Source organism: Canis lupus, chromosome 10, assembly GCF_048164855.1.
Source record: "Canis lupus baileyi chromosome 10, mCanLup2.hap1, whole genome shotgun sequence".
In the NCBI taxonomy this organism is placed as follows: Eukaryota; Metazoa; Chordata; class Mammalia; order Carnivora; family Canidae; genus Canis; species Canis lupus.
Genome location: NC_132847.1, coordinates 46,462,484 through 46,479,340, shown reverse-complemented (window position 1 = coordinate 46,479,340; position 16,857 = coordinate 46,462,484). Strand labels below are relative to the sequence as shown.

General features: G+C 39.1%; 1 long non-coding RNA gene across 6 annotated transcripts in view; it reads left to right on the top strand.

The window, feature by feature from the left end:
- Positions 1 to 16,857, top strand: part of LOC140641546 (uncharacterized) — a 307,651-nt gene that overhangs the window by 168,895 nt on the left and 121,899 nt on the right. For 5 of the 6 annotated variants that reach the window (XR_012038129.1, XR_012038128.1, XR_012038127.1 and 2 more), the window contains 2 exons: positions 1,720 to 1,796; positions 6,048 to 6,150. This is a non-coding gene — a long non-coding RNA (uncharacterized lncRNA). Of the gene's footprint in view, positions 1 to 1,719; positions 1,797 to 6,047; positions 6,151 to 14,293; positions 14,460 to 16,857 lie in introns of those variants that run through there. The other variant, XR_012038130.1, reaches the window with a different exon arrangement.

Genomic DNA, 16,857 nt, shown 5'->3' with positions numbered 1-16,857 from the left:
TTCTCCCTTTGCCTGTGTCTCTGCCTCTCTCTGTGTGTGTCTCATAAATTAATTAATTAATTAATTAATTAATTAAAAAAAATCTTTAAAAAACAATTCAAGCTGGGTCTCAGTGATGCTGTAGAGAATCAAAGGAAGATTCTCTTCCAGATTTGGGATTAAGTGATGTGGAAAGACCAACACAACTTTCCAGACCTCCTGTGTGGTCTCAGAGTTGCAGCAGATCATGTCCAGAGGCCATGGCATAAGGGGCTGATGAAGAACCAGAACAGGAAGAACATAGACTCAGATGCAATGATGAGTATGGGTATTTTGAACTGCACTATAGCAGGTGGAGGCACTAAGCCATTGTATTTTTGGTGTGAACATAAATGTGATCATGTTTTATTGTCAATTACAGTGAGGCTTTGGGATAATGTTCACAGAAACAATAATTTTGAAATCATATGTGTAAGTTAAAAATATTTTGTTGGCTGTTCATCTATGTGAAGGCAACAAATGTTTGGGGAAAAATAAAAGCTTTGTAACTGGACTTTTGCAAGTGCTAAAAACAGTTGAGTGAAATGTCTTATAGTTTTAAATCTTTAAATAGCAACTCACAGGCACTTACTGAGGTCAAACTTTAGTCTGCATCAACTGTCCCAGTGATGCTTCTTGTTCCCTTCTGGTCCAGGATACTATCCAAGAGCATGTTTGCATTTAGTTGTCATGTCTCATCAGTTTCCTTCAGTTTGGAACATTTCCTCAGGCCTTTTCCTGTCTCCCATGTCCTCAGTAGTCTTAGAGGATATAGGTCTATCATTTTACAGTATGACTCTTCATTTTGGCCTGCCTCCTGTCTCCCTCTGATCAGACTCTAATGAAGGATGGAATTTGGAAACTACCATCTGGATTTTCTTTTCTTTTTTTTTTTTATAAATGAAATCTTTAAAGATTTTTTTTTATTTATTTATGATAATCACAGAGAGAGAGAGAGGCAGAGACATAAGCAGAGGGAGAAGCAGGCTCCATGCACCGGGAGCCCGATGTGGGATTCAATCCCGGGTCTCCAGGATCGCGCCCTGGGCCAAAGGCAGGCGCCAAACCGCTGCACCACCCAGGGATCCCCCCATCTGGATTTTCAATGTGATCCTTGGCACCAGGGTGTCGCTGCATCTAGACCCTCTCGGAGGACTGAGTTAGGAATTGTGTAAATGTGAATATGTATATATGTGCACATGGATACACACATCTACATCAAACTGTTCCTATATTTATCTGAATCTGAATATGGAAAAGTCTATAAGTTCATACTGAGGCTTAAAATCCCCATCTACAACTTCAAAGTTCTTTCTAGCCTTTCCTTTTCCAAGCTTGTAAAATACCTTCTCAGAGAGTAAGAAACCTGGCTTCCATTATCCTCAATGTATTTCCTTATTTGCTCTATCAATTAACTTCTTTGGTCAGTTTTCAAGTACTACGCCTATCTTTTCCCTCTGCCCCTTCCATGCTGCCCCTGCTGATCACCTTGCTTCTTCACATTCTAGCATCTATGCCCCAGAGTGGGAAGTGAAGGGAATATGAGAATGGAAGGGAAAATGGGGAAAAGAAATAAAGATGAAAGGGACAAGGAAATGTCTTTATTCCGTAAGTTTATTTCTAAACACTTGTGTTCCTTGTAGCCTACAATGTGCTAAATGATACAGCTGATCACACATGATTGCATTTATTTGTTTACAGATATGTCTGCCCACCTAATGATGAGCTGGGGAACATAATCATCTCTGTATCTCTCTATCTCCAGTGCTTGTCACATGGTAGGTGCTTGGTAATTGCATTTGGTGACAATGATACAAAAACAATTAAGACATAACTGTTGTCCTCAAAGAGTGAGTAGAAATAATTAATGCAATCAGATAGTCTCTGTAACAGATACATGTGGAAAGTTCTATGGACACATCGGAAGAGTGATTAAGTCTCAGTGGGACTTTGCCCATGTAAAGAGAAATCAAGGTATCTTCAGATAAATATATATCTTTTAAACAAATTTTTGCAGTTTGTGTAGAAATTAGAATGTTTATAGAGTAAGAATTAGAAGGTGGTTGCATGTTCTAAGTGAGAGGGTTAGGATTAGGATTTGAAGCTGGAAGAATGGTTGAAAAAAGTCCCTAAAAACTGAGAGACTGGTCACATGGCACTTTCCCAATGGCAAGTTCTCTTTTAGTAGCACTTCTTTAAAAACCTCAAAAGAATTAAGTATTTCCTAGCAGAAAGAGTTAGGACCGATCTCATCTCAATACCACCAATAATAGTGGTAATAACTTGTGTCTCCAGTCTTTACATTACAAGGTTTTTGACTCTGAGAGCCAAGATGGTGGAGAGTGCGTCTGCCCCATTTATCAAAGATCCTCAGCACCCAGCTAAGTACTTAATTAAAATCCCTTTCCATTTAACTTTTATCTAGTTCTCTGAATGCACTGAAAATGGCAGACATGACACCCAGGATCAACAGATGCCTGTTTTCTTTAGGTAGAGCTTGGGTACCTATGAGTCTAAATTAAGCTACTTATGTGCTTGTTCCCACTCCAGTTTCTTGAATTGTCTTTTCCTGGAATTTTAAGACTCCCTATTGGCTCCACATCTCTCCCTTCTTGCTACTCACTTGATCCCTCTCTTTGTGGGTTGACCAGGTCTTCTTGATTCACTTTTTCAAAAAAGACAATGAAACTTCTCCTTGGGAGGCATTCTCAGAGTTCCAAGATCATGTGATAGATAAAAAGCAGTGTTAGAGAAAAGAGCCTAAGGCACAGAATGTGAGAGTAGCAGATCCCTGCCTAGATCTCTCCAACTCCAGGCTATTTCCAGGAGACTACTCTGAAAAGAAGCCTGGAAGGGCAATTTTTACCTTCCTGTAGGATTTTTGAAGAGTGTGGGACCAGAGTCAGTTCAGTTAACTCACATTTATGGGCCTCTAACAACAGCCTCACATCCCACGGTTAACCTGTAGTCAGCCAGTAAATCAGTTCATTTGAGTCACTCTTTCTGTCTTTATAAAGTGAACAATATGGTGGGTGACAGTGATCAGGGCTAACAGCAAACATGGAAAGGATCACTCCAAATAAAATATTAACTAATGCAGATCTGCTGTGTAAGTGGCTTGATGCATGGTAAATTGCATTTGCAGTTGGCCAAATGGAAAGTGATGTATGTTGGGCACAAGAATAATAAATACCAGCAACGATCAATTGAACTGAACTAAAGTGGGGTGGTTTTGAGAGACGACTTAGAGTTATATCTTCCAAACGGGGCTAAAAAAAAAGGACTCAATTAAAAAGTAAATTGGAAAACTATAAAGTAGCTGACACAAATACAAGGTTAAGTTTATGGAAGTTATAAATGCTAAACAGTTTCCCTCTACGATTCCAATTTCTGCCCACTCTCTGATTCTTCTTGTGCCTTCTATTTCTTTTTATGAGTATTATTACTCAACGAGAGAACAATCGGTTATATCAGAGCCATTCATTGTAAAGTTTGTGTCAATAATTTTTATTGAAATAGGACAAAAACAGAGGAGTTTGTGTCCATAAGCATGCATAAATAGGGAAGAAAAGCAAATTATTATGCTATCAGGGTACCAGGAGGAGTCTTTGAACTGAAGGAGAAAAAAGGAAAAAAACTCTCCTTGTGGAGAGAATAGAATGTGCTTCATTTCAATATCTATTACAATTATGAAAGAGCCAGAGCGTTCTATGGCTTTGAACAGTCTTTGTTGAACAGAGCTTTGTGATCAGGGCCATGGTTCTGATTTTCAGGCCCTGAGGCTGGTAGTTCAATAACTAGCAGAAAGTCAGGGCTTTGGGGATGGAAAGTGAAGTGAGGGGTTAAGAACCAGGCTGCTCTAGTCAGGTGATCATAAGAAACTCTTCAGGGGATTATTTTATCTTAAATATAGGTTTATTTGGTGTGTCTTTATGGAATCCAAACCTCCTGGAGCATGGTGGAGAGGCAGATAGTAAATTAGCTATCTTTCCAGTTTCAGGGTTTGAAAATTATAAACATATAAATAATACCAGGTTTGGTGCCATGGAATGTTCTGATTAGAGGGACATAGAAACCAGGGAAGAACGAGGTGGGAGATGAAAATCTCTGTTTTGGCATGCTTACATGGATACTGTAATGGACACTTGGAATGTAAGCTCTTCTAGATGGGAGAGTGTCTTTGCTATTTTTTGGATCTCCAGATATCCAGTGTCTGGTACACTTTGGCATCTGGTGAGTGGGTCCTTTAAAAAATATATTTATTTATTATTTATTTGAGGCAGAGGAGTAAAGGGAGAGTGTGAAAGAGAATCCATAATAGGCTCCATGCCTAGTGCAGAGCCCAACTTAGGGCTTGATCTCAAAACCCTGAGATCATGACCTGAGCCGAAATCAGGAGTTGGGCATTTAATCGACTGAACCACCCAGGCACCCCCACTGGGTCCCTTAATATTGGTTTGGTCACCTCCAAGTTCACAACCAGATAAATTAATAGTAATCACAGATTTGTTAAGCTGAATTAGAACCTATTTTAAATATCTAGCAAAAGGTTTGGGATTAATAGCCAGGAAGAGTGGTATAGAATAATGAATAGTAATTGTGGCCAGGAGTATCATCATTGTCCACAGCTCCTAGGCAAAGCACAAGGGAAAAGCAAGGCAGATGGTTTGGACTCTGTTCATGTTGCTGATGAGTCCTCAGGATGCTTCACTGTCACCTCTTGTCCTGCCATCTCCCTGTATAGCTATCCAAGAGGAGGCTCAGTCTTGGTGTGCAAGGCTGGAGCCACTCCCTGCTCTCTCTCCCAGAAGTTCAATTAAAAGATCCCTTTTGGTGAACTGTCAAGGTGGCATGTTATTCTCTTTTTTAAGAATTGGACTTGTTTGTGTCATATGCAAATCAGCTGTATTATGCTGAGTGAAATAAGTCAATTGGAGAAGGACAAACATATATGGTCTCATTCATTTGGGGGAATAGAAAAAATAGTGAAAGGGAATAAAGGGGAAAGGAGAGAAAATGAGTGGGAAATATCAGAGAGGGTGACAGAACATGAGAGACACCTAACTGTGGGAAACAAACAAGGGGTGATGGAAGAGCAGGTGGGCGGGGGGATGGGGTGACTGGGTGACGGGCACTGAGGGGGGCACTTGATGGGATGAGCACTGGGTGTTATGCTATATGTTGGCAAACTGAACTCCAATAAAAAAACATTAAAAAATAAATAAAAAAAAGAGATTACCGTTTACATAAAAATAAATGCCAGTCCAACTAATCTGACTTGGAGTAAAGCATGCTTACAAAGGAATTTCTTCATCTATCCGGAGCACTTTGTGTTTATTACTAGGCATTTTTCTGTCATTGTCTTTGTTCCTGTGCTTTCCACCCTCTATGCTTGCAGTCCTCTTGCTTTGACTATCAGCTTTGACTTGGGAATTCTAATATTAAAAGTCAAAGTGCCGCTAACTTATTTTTTATGGTTAGTTCAACAAACATTAACACATAAACACAAAAAGAGCCATAGATTTAAAGATCAGCAGTTAGAGATCACTGATCTAAACTGAGCCACGGGTATCCCTGGGTGGCTCAGCGGTTGAGCGCCTACCTTCAGCCCAGGTCCTAACCCTGGAGTCCCGGGATCGAGTCCCACGTCAGGCTCCCTGCATGAAGCCTGCTTCTCCCTCTGCCTGTGTCTCTACCTCTCTCTCTGTGTGTCTCTCATGAATAAATAAATAAAATCTTTAAAAAAAAATAAACTGAGCCACACAGCCTGGCTCGCCCCAGGTATGCAGAGAATTAGTTATTCCCACATAAGCCCCTAGCCCTTTAAGTAATGGTCATAACTGATAGTGATGGTCCCTTGAAGGCAGTGCAGGTTCAGATTCAATAGCAATTATCAAACATGAGCTATAGATCAGTTACTGGGTTTTCATATACGTTGACTTTTCCAAGTTCAAGCTTATTGTACAATTACCTGATCATCTAGGAGAAACTAATTACTTGGTATTCTTTAAAAAAATTTTTTTTTGCAGGAGAAAAATCAAATTTAATAGATGTACCTATGAGGAATCTACACAGTTGTGAAATTCCAAAGACAATGGAGCAACATGAAGATTATATGAGCTAAGGAGAGGGGTAGGTGCCTGAATACTTACTTGATATTCTTAAGACTTGAGGTTAATATAGACCTTCCATGACCACTGTCATCAAGTGTCAAACCCCCTCCCCCCAATCTCCAACAGTTTATGCTTATGATAAAAAGCTGTGGCCATTGCTCGTAAAGGTTAGGTTAGTTAAGTCACCCTTGAACTCCCTGAAGTTAACTGCTGGAAATACTCTAAGCTAATGAAGGAAGAGGGGTCTTTCCTATAAATCTCTTACCTCAGGACATTTCTATTAGCGGGAATGGGCAGCAGAGGCTCCTGGGAACCATGGGCACTGCTGATGAGGAAAGAGCAGATTCAGTATTGAGCAGTCTTTAGGGGATGATTGCCCTTGGGGGGTAGGGAGGATACTGCCCAACACAGGGAAATGATCATTCGGTGGTAGTTTTCTGGATAGGGAGCACTCAGCAATATCACTGAGGTGATATTACATGATATATTGTATATCTGTCTTCCATGCTTCCCCATCTTGCCCTTCTTTCTTGAAGGGATAAAGTTTTACTTTCTATAATTAAAGACAAAACAAGACAAAAAATTCAAATACCTGAAATCCTATGCAAATAGCCTGCCTGTATATTAGGATAAAACTTTTGCTAAGAGCATAATGAGAAAGAAGGGAAGATGTTGCATGGGGGATGGTCAGAAGATGTGGAAGAGGAAGTGTAGGTCAAGAACTCAGCATGCACATAAATGAGAGGACACTGGATGAATCTCACTGAAGCCAGAGAGGTCTGTTAAAAATGCAGAGTTGGGGCACCTGGGTGGCTCAGTCAGTAAAGCATCTGCCTTCAGCTCAGGTCATGAGCCCGGGATCCTGTGATTGAAACTGGCATTGGCTCCCTGCTCAGCCGGAAGCCTGCTTTTCCCTCTCCCTCTGCCTGCTGCTCCCCCTGCTTATGCTCTCTCTGTGTCAAATAAATAAATAAAATCTTAAAAAAAATAAACAAAAATGCTAAGTTAATCATTTCACTTTCTGACTTGAAGTCTCCATGTCCTCGTCAATAGAAATATAATATGATCCATAAATGTGAGCTATATATAGTAATTTAAAATTTTCAAGTAGTTACATTCAAAAGAGAGGTGAACTTAGTTTTAAGGCTAAAAAAAGAGAAGAAATTAATTTTAAGAATATGTTATATTTAATACAATATAACCAACATATTGTGATTTTAACACATAATCAACATAAAATTATTAATGTGTTATAAATATACTTTTAAATATGAACAATTTAAAAAATTGGTATTTTATTTTTGCAGCATTTCTCAATTCAGACTAATTCTGTTTGAAGTACATGATGGACACGTGGGTTTGTTGACTGCCATGTTGGACAGCACAGCCTTAGATAGTTTCCCATTGCCAGTAGGATAAAATCCAAACTTTTGCCTATGGTTCAGTACCTACAGAGTTAAGTAGGCTCTTGCAATGACTACCTCTTTTGTCTTCTCTTATGCCACACCATGCTTCTTTGTTTTAGCCCTAGATAAAATAAATTTCAGTTTGTTAAATTGTTTTTTCTCAAACATTGGGGCCCTTGAACATATGAATTCTTTTGCCAGAAAACACTTACCTCTCACATTTGCATGGGTAATTCTTGCTTATACTTATGTATTTGTATACATTTGATTTGGGTCCATTTTGAGCTTTCATTTATCTTAATCTGTTTAATTTTGTTAACAACCCTATATTGTATGACTAATAGTAGCTCCTCAGTGTGTTTTAATATCTAGATTCTAGAGAAATGGAAAGTTTTTCAATATTTTTCTTTTTCAGAGACTTTTAAAAATGTTTTTTCACTTGTTTATTTTCCAGCTAGATCAATTGTTTTTTCCTCTTCCAAATAATGCCCACATTAATTTGATGAAAATTTACATTTTTGTAATTACTGAGACTTTCCATCAATAATTATGTTATGACTTCTTTTTAAAAAAATATTTATTTTGGGAAAGAGAGCACATGCAAGCAGTAGAGAGGGGTAGAGGAAGAGGGAGAGCTCATACACTTTGGACAATCATTGGATGTGGATGTCATGGGATATGGTTGCCTCTTGAGGAAGGAGTGTGGCCCTGGGTAAGGACCTCTCTCCAGCTGAGGCCAATTTCCTGAAAGAAAGGATAGATCCTTCAGTCAGGAAGGGGTATTTGGGTGGCATATTATAATACCTACTCCACTCTGGTCTTCTGGTTTACCTTCTTCCTTTCTAGCTGCTCAATCTTTGCAAACTTTTTACAAAGTTTTCTTCTTCTATCCCAACTCTAAATATTCAAGTTCTTCTAGTCAGTCCTAGATTTTCTTACATTCTTTCTCAGTGTTTCCTGTTCTTCATGTCATTATTCCCTTGATTGCGATATGCATTCTCCTGGTGGAATCGAAATTAATCTTATATGCATGTTAAACTAGAACATAACTGTCATATTAAACAGGAAATTTCACAGATATTACTACTTTGAAAGAGATTACAGTGGGTATTTCAGTGAGAATTTTAGTTGAGTTTTGGAAAAAGTATTCAGTAAATAGTACATTGATGCTACTACACAGCTACGGCAGATATTGTAACTCAGTTTGGAGCCACTACCTAAACTATTCACTCTTTTCCTGGAGTAAAGCATTGATGTGCTGACAGTGCCATTTATATTTTTATCTTAAAACTCTCCTTGGAGTTCAGGCTCTTATAGGTGACTGCCTACTGACAGCTCCTCTAAGATGTCTTACAACTTCTTTAAATTTATTACATTCAAACTGAACTCTTGAACTCCCTTCCCCTAAACACCTCCTTAGCGACTTCACCACCTCCTGTGTTGCTCAAGCCAGAAACCCAGAAGTCTTACTTGATTTCTCTTCCTCTTTCACCATGCACATATAATCCCAAAGAATTCTTTTTGATTGTATTTCTAGTATATTACTTGAATCCATCCTCTCCCATCTCCATTGCTAGTGCTTTATCATTTCTTTCCTGCATATTATTGGTACTTTTCTTACTAGTCTCCAATTCATCATGCTTGTGGCATCAAAAGATATTTTTCAGGCAATGAATGAATAGATGGAATAAATATATTTATTGAAATATTCTCTAATACCTCACAGAAAAATTATTCTTCTCCTTAATGGTCTTGCAATTTACTTGGGAGGAGGGACAAAAGCTTTGTCCAATGGCCTTAAGGCAGTCTCATGCCCCTTTCTGTTGGCTTTGCTATGAGCTATCAGCAGGTCTATGCTGGCTCAACAATAGGGCAGCAATATCTCTGTTTGATAGAATGTTGAATTTTAAGGTCTCCTGGCTGACATCAGGATGCCTCACTTTTCTGCCTTTTTTTAATAAGGCTCTTTCCCAGAACACATAGAGCTCACATCATTGCACAGTCAGTTGGGTTCCTCTTAAGCCCCCTCCCCACCCACTCCACCCCCGCCCCATCCTCCATATAAATAAGTGAAGTGATGGAGCCAGGGGCTCTCTCCTGAAGCACAGCTCCACCTAAGCATGGCTCCCATTGGAATAATGAGAGCCTGGGGGATCAGATGGATTCCGCTTATTCTGTTTATGTGCCCTTATACTTAGACAGCAAATTGTCAGGTACCTTACAAGAAATTGACATTTGTCATTTCATTATTAATAGGATCATTTTCCATTTTATATTCTAATTCATTGCTACTGATATATAGGCAAGTTATTGATTTTCTACATTTTTTATACTTGGCTATCTTCCTAAACTCTTATTAGTTTAAATAGCATTTCATTTGATTTGCTTGGGATTCTGGGTAAAAATATAAATCATATCATCTGCAAATAATAGCTTGTCACCTCCTTCCCATGATTATACATCTTCTTCTTTTTTTTTTGTTTTCGTATTTCAATCACGCTAGAATTTATAGAATAATGCCAGATGATGGTGCCAACAATAAGCCCTGTTGTTTTATTTCTGATTTGAATGGAAATGCCTCTAGTGTTTTAAATGGGATATTGGTCGATGCTATGTAGTCTTTACTACATCAAGCATGGTTTCCAATTTTCCTACTTTGCTGAAAACAATTTTTTTCAACAGCTTATTTTCAAGTGCTAGAAAATATGCCTAATTTCAGGCTCAATCTGCTTCCTTGCAACTTCTTCCCTTTGGTCTCATTTTATATGTATATTTCTGATATTTGAATTTTATAATCCTGCTAAACTTCTCTCTTCTCAAGATTCCTCAAACTTGAGATTTTGATTCAAGTCTTTATTGAGATTCCTCAGTCGAGTCCCATATTCACTTGATTTTAGACCTTTCACCATATGAATTACTTTCTGGACTTTCTCATGTTGCCAATGCTTCTTTTAACTTGTGACTAGTCAACTCTGGAAGTGTGTTATTCTCCTTCCTGGAAAAAATGTATAGTTTTGCCTCTGGAGTCCTAAATTCTTAACTCATAGAAATACAGTGAGGAGTCCTTAAGGAATATAAGGTCAGCTTGAGGACAGTACTGACCTTTATTCTGTGGGTGTAACACTCTGGGGCAGAGTAGGTGTACCCATGTTTTCCAGGTACCATGAAGTCTACAAAGGATTTTGTCTCTCTAAAGAAATTCTGCAATTTCAGAGTCATGAAAATTAATGTGTTTCCTGACAGAGCATAAACACTTGGAGATGAAGTTTATTTTAAAGATGTTGCTGTAAGGGATTTTGAATGTTCATAGCCTCAATATCATGCAGCAAAATGTCAGCTCCAAAATCCAACATGGGGAAAATAGACCAGCCCATGGGCATCAGTAACAGAGCTACTGAGAAATTCTGGGAGAAGGTTCTTACCTGTAAACCTTGTGAATTACTCTATATTTTTGACAATCATAATGTAATAATTTCTGTTGTGGGTTTATTGTCATGCCAACAAATTTCTCTATGAATGGAATAAATAGGCTACTTTCAAAGCCTCAAAGTTTTATTTCATGACAACTGAAAGCAGAAGGGATGGAATGCACACTTCTTACCCATGTCTTCACATCTCTCTCCTAATCTCTGGAGACATGTCTTCAACTGCCTGCTGAATATTTCTCACTTTATGTCCTTATAGCTACCTTAGGCTCAATTCTTTCTTTTCCCTCAGTTATACTTCCTTCCCCTATTCCATTCCCTGTTTGATTGTGGCAGAGATTGCTCCTCATTCCCCAAGTTCTACTGTATCTTTTTAACATCTATTAACTGGGAAAAAGGCCATCCAAAATAATATCTACATACCTTTCAACCTCCTTTGCTCATTCTTTCTAATATGAGATAAGTGAAAGGGTCGTGTGAAAGCTTCTTGGAACTAGATTCCTTCCTTCCTTCCTTCCTTCCTTCCTTCCTTCCTTCCTTCCTTCCTTCCTTCCTTCCTTCCTTCCTTCTCTCTTTTTTTTCTTTTTAAAGATTTATTTATTTATTTTAGAGAGAGGGAAAGAGAGAGCATGAGCAGGAGGCTCAGAGAGAGAGAGAGAGAGAGAATTTCGAGCAGACTCCATGCTTAGCGCAGAGCTCCATGTGAGGCTTGATCTCATTAAAATGAGATCAGGACCTGAGCTGAAACCAAGAGTTGGATGCTCAACTGACTGAGCCGCCCAGGTGCCCCTGGGAGCCTTCTTTAAATGACTGCCATTGAAAACAGTCTACCTTCTCCATCCATTTCTTCCTTGCTTGTGGCTGGAACAAGAAGATGATGGCTGGAGCCAGGGCTACTGCAGCAACTTAAATCATGAGGTGACCTTGAGAAGAGAATCCTTGCATGAGATCAACAAGATAAAAGGGAGGCTTGGTCCTTGACAACCTGGGCCATCATTTCAGTTCTCAGTTGCCTAGCTCAGGACTACTTGAGAGAAGTAGTTACTAACTCCTGCTATTTTTGGTTTTCTGTTATCTGTAGCTGTCCTCTAAGACTAACTAGGACACGTGGTGAGATGCTTCACTGTCATCATTCTTGTCATCCTAGACAGGACACTCATTGTCATCCTGTAACTGAAGCCTAGGATTTCTAACTCAGAGATGCTTCTTGAATCTGGCATGCCTCTCTTTATCACTAACATTATTATTTTGACCATCATCTTTTTGCCAGGATTGTGGCAACACACTCTTAATAGTTCACTCTGCTTCTGGGCTCTTTTCACTCTATTCTACCTTTGAAGGTTCCTAATAAACTCACATTATCCTAGTACTCCTTTGTATCTGCATCCCTGTTGTCCTCAATCAAAATAAAACAGAGCTTTATTTTATTTTATTTTGAGCTGAGAATGTCATTCCAGGCCTTTTGCCATATTCACCAAACTTCCTTCTGCAGTGTCTTTCATCGGCCACCCTCTCTTCACTGCGACTATTGTGAATGCCGAATCCATTCCCTAGTCTCAGTGCCTGCTTTTTCATGTTTCCTGGCCTGTGCAGACACTTACCACTGCCAGGAATTATTTTCAGCTTTTCTCTCTTTGGAAACACCCTCTTATCATTCAAAATTTAGCTCATATATTGTAGTAATAATTGGTAGCAGTTTTTGAGTGCTTCCTAGGTTTTGAGCGCTGTGCTGTAAACTTAACCTGTCTCATTTGGTTCTCACGACAATTCTGTGAGATGGGCCTTTTATTATCATCCCCACCCTAAAGATGAAGCAAGGAAAGATTAAGTACTTTGCATAAAGTTGTATAGGGCAGGTACGTGCATACATATGGTGGATCTGGTTTATTCAAGCCTGAGCAGTCTGACTCCAGAATGCATGCCCTGAACCATAACATTATACTGCCTCCATCTTATTGTGTTTTATTCAGTTGCCCAGATGTAACCACCTCTCTGGAGCTCTCTCTTATTGGCTCAGTCAAGATTTAGTAATTCTTGCCCGCCTCCGTGATTTTACAGTACTTGTTCATGCCGAATAGATCGTCTGCTAATGATCTCTTTGTCTACCCTCTCCTCTAAGAGTCCGTAAACTTCCTAGGGCTAGAGTTATAGCTTCTTTATTTTTTTTTTGTAACCAAGAATTGAGTACAGTACTCATCATAGTAACAATCACAATAAAGGCTGTAATATTAAAATGTTCAAGCCTGAAGAGCAATCTAACATAAATATAAAAACTCTTTTAATATATTTAAAGCAGTTCTTTTTTCTCTCAGCTCCCCACAACTGCAATTGTGAATCTGTTTTTAAAACAGCCTCCTAATGAATCTTTGCCAATAGACTGCCACCTTCAAACCTCTCTCCCCTCAGGCATCCCTGTGATCTTTCCACAATATATATGATCATGCTACTGTCCTGTGCATAATCCTCCATGAATCCCCACAGCTTTCATGACAAAGTGCAAACTCCCAGGGTAACAGATGGTGCCCCACCTCAAAGTCCAAACCTGTTCAGACTCACCTTTCCCCACTCTTGAATTTGCACTTTTCCCTCTAGCTGTATGGAACTTATGGTGCCCACAGAAGCCATCTGTAAGCATTCTTGCCTTTTCGCACACTATCTCACTGTCTTCAGGAGTGTTTGTCACACTCTAATGAACTTATGGGGACCTGGTTAAATGGCAGAGTCTGATTTAGTAGACCTGTGGCATAGTCTGACATGCTGCATTTCCAACAAGCTCCCTGATGATGATGAGGTTGCTGGTCTGAGAATCATAGATCTAGAGGGAGCATCACAGATCTAGAGTACCTTTTTCTTCTTCTGTAAGTCCTTCTAAACCTGCACACTGAATACAGGTATCCCCTCTTCCAGGAATCATTAGATGAATCTCTGTCTAGTGAGAAGAGATGGGAATGTTTATCTCTGGATTCTCAGGTTCTGGCTCCCTACCTGGAACTGAGTAAATACTCAATAAATTGTCACCAAGTGAATGCAGACTGTTCATTTAGTGGGCAGAATGTTTATGGAATGGCAGCCTAGGCTAAAGAAACATGCAGTTGCCATGAGGCACAGTCCAATCCATAAACTAACATCTTTGAAGCCTTTTCTGTGCAGAACTGTGATTGATGTTTGGAGTCCAGAAAAGAGAAAATTGTAGTCTCTGCCTAGAGGGTCCTGCAGAGACACTGGGGAGACAGAACAGCATCTCAATCACTATACAACATAGCATGGTATGATGCATGGCAAACATGATATACCAATGATGAACATTCTGAAGAGGAATTGTTCTTCACAGGTGTTTGGGGATCTGTTCATGGCCATATGAATTGAGACTAGAGGAAATAGTAGACATTCAACAGGAGGCTGGTGAAGGGAGATGTTTCAGAAGAAGAGAACAGGATGAGGAAACTTCTCAACCTTTTTCCCCCACTGAAACGTACACATTCAATGGTGTTTCCATATACCAGGTATTATGTCTACTGTTACTGCAGCCTTTCTTTCCTTCTTTCCCTTATGACTAAGAACTCAAATGAGTGAGTGCTGTGTTATTGTAGGGATAATCTTGAATCTGCTTTAATTTATTTAGAAAGTAATTTGATGTAACCCTCATTATTAGTAGTAATAACCACCATATGGGATTTCTCATAATTGATTAGAATATAGCAATGACCTAAGACTGCAGCTGAGAACCATTAGTAGATGCAAAGAGGTATGAGATGAGAGTGGCTACTTTTTGGGACGTTGTCAAGAAATGAAGTGGTGGTGGAGCAGAGTGGTTATGAGTATAGGTCTAAATTCTGACTGCCTGAGAACCAACATCAACTGTAGTGCTCACTGTCTATGTGTTCTTGGGTACACTGGAGATAAAAACTAGTGTTTTTATCGATAGATCTTTGTGAGAATTAAAGGAATAGATATAAGTTAAATGCCTAGAATAATTCCTAACTTGTGGTACACTTGCAAAAATTGTTTGCAATTATTCTAGCATGCTTGGTGTGTGGATAGGTCAAACATATTGTTTATTGTCCAACTCAGGCTCCTTTCAGAGTGAAAGGGAAGATATCTATAATTACAGGGGAGCAACAGGCATATACCAGGACATGCTGGGAAAACTGGATGTGTAGTTATCCTATGTATAAGCTAGGTTGTATGAGATAAAGCTAGAAAGGTGAATTGGGTTATTTGTTGATTGTTCGTCTCTTGGAAGCATGAAAAAAATTAGGCCTATTCTGTTAACATTTAGAACTTTGACACTTGAATGTGTACTAAGTAGTGAGGAAATAGTAATATTACTACCACTAGTACTATGACTAACCATCACTATTTACTGAGTGACTACTTTATTCCAGGTTCTGCACCTACTTTCTTATTGATCCTCACGTTGACCCAGCAAGGTGGCTATTACCTCGGTACTCATTTCCTGTGGCTGCTGTCACAAAAGACCACACACTTGGTGGCTGAAAATAACAGAAATTTATTGTCTTATAGTTCTGGCCACTTCAAATCAAGGCATCATTGGGGCCACACCCCCTCTAATGGTTCCATGAGAGATTCCATTCCTTGCCTTTTCCAGCTTCTAGTGGATTCAGGAGTTCCATAGCTATGGCCAGCCACATCCCTCCAATCTCTGCCTCTGTGGTACATTGACTCCTCCTTTTCTGTACCAAACTCCCTCTGCTTCTCTCTTTCACTCTCTCTCTCTCTTTTTTTTTTTTTTTTTTTTTTTGGCCACTTAAGGCAATGACATTCTTTTTTCAGAGAAGGTAGTATTCATAGGTTCTAGAGGTTAGGGTGAAGCCATTTCTTGGAGGGCCACATTACACTTATTACAGTTTCACATTTTATAGAAGAGGAAACTCAATCTCAGAGAATTTTATTCACTGGTCCAAGTTTGCCCAGGTAGCTAGGGGATGCACAGTAACTATAAACCATTAAATTTGCAGATACATGTTACCTAGTATGGCTTTGAGCACCCTGGACTATATACGGATGTTGAATAGGAATAGGAAAACTTGAGCTCCATCCTGACAGGTCAATCCTTAGGAGAAAAGGAAACCATATGAAATTCACAGCAGACAGATTGACACTTGTACTGTCTTCTACTTCAGCAGGTGTAATAGACCAGAATCATGTAGCATTAAAGATCAAAGAAAGGGAATAAATTTTCCATGTGGCATTTCTCATAGGATAAGTTATGAATCCTAACTACAGGGACAAATGCAATGAGATTTGGCTGTTTTTCATATTTTATTTTAATTAATTTTATGAAAACAATCCAAGTAATTTTATTTTATTTTATTTATTTTTAATTTTTTAAATTTTTTTTCTGAGAGTTCTGTCCAACCTCGTCAGCCTGGAAGGTGGCGTAGGAGAGGAAATCAGAAGAATAAACTTGGCACGGGTATTCATATTGCTGGAGATGAATGGAGTGCTTGGTGTGAGGTGGAAGAGAATACCATGGTATGTTTGAGTTTGTCAGATTTCTTTAGAAAAAGGGCATCCCAGTATAAAATGTTCCATTCTACTCTAAACAGATACTTGGAAAACAGCCATACCATGAATTTGGCTGAGCCACAGTGAAAGAAATACACCTCTTCTCCATGGCTATCTCTCGGTCCACTCAGATCTAGTACCCATTCTGTGTCCACCAAAACACACTGTGCTTAGTGTAGCATCACTTCCTTTCTCTATTATAAGTATCTTCTGGTTGGCCTGTCTTCTCTATCTGACTCTGAGTTCTCTAGGATATCAAAACTGTGCCTGGCACACTCATGTTGGTGGAATTAAACAATTTATTGTTTATTTTCAATGCCCAGTGTGAGTCTTATGCAGAGAAACTAAAAAATAAATGTTTGCAGA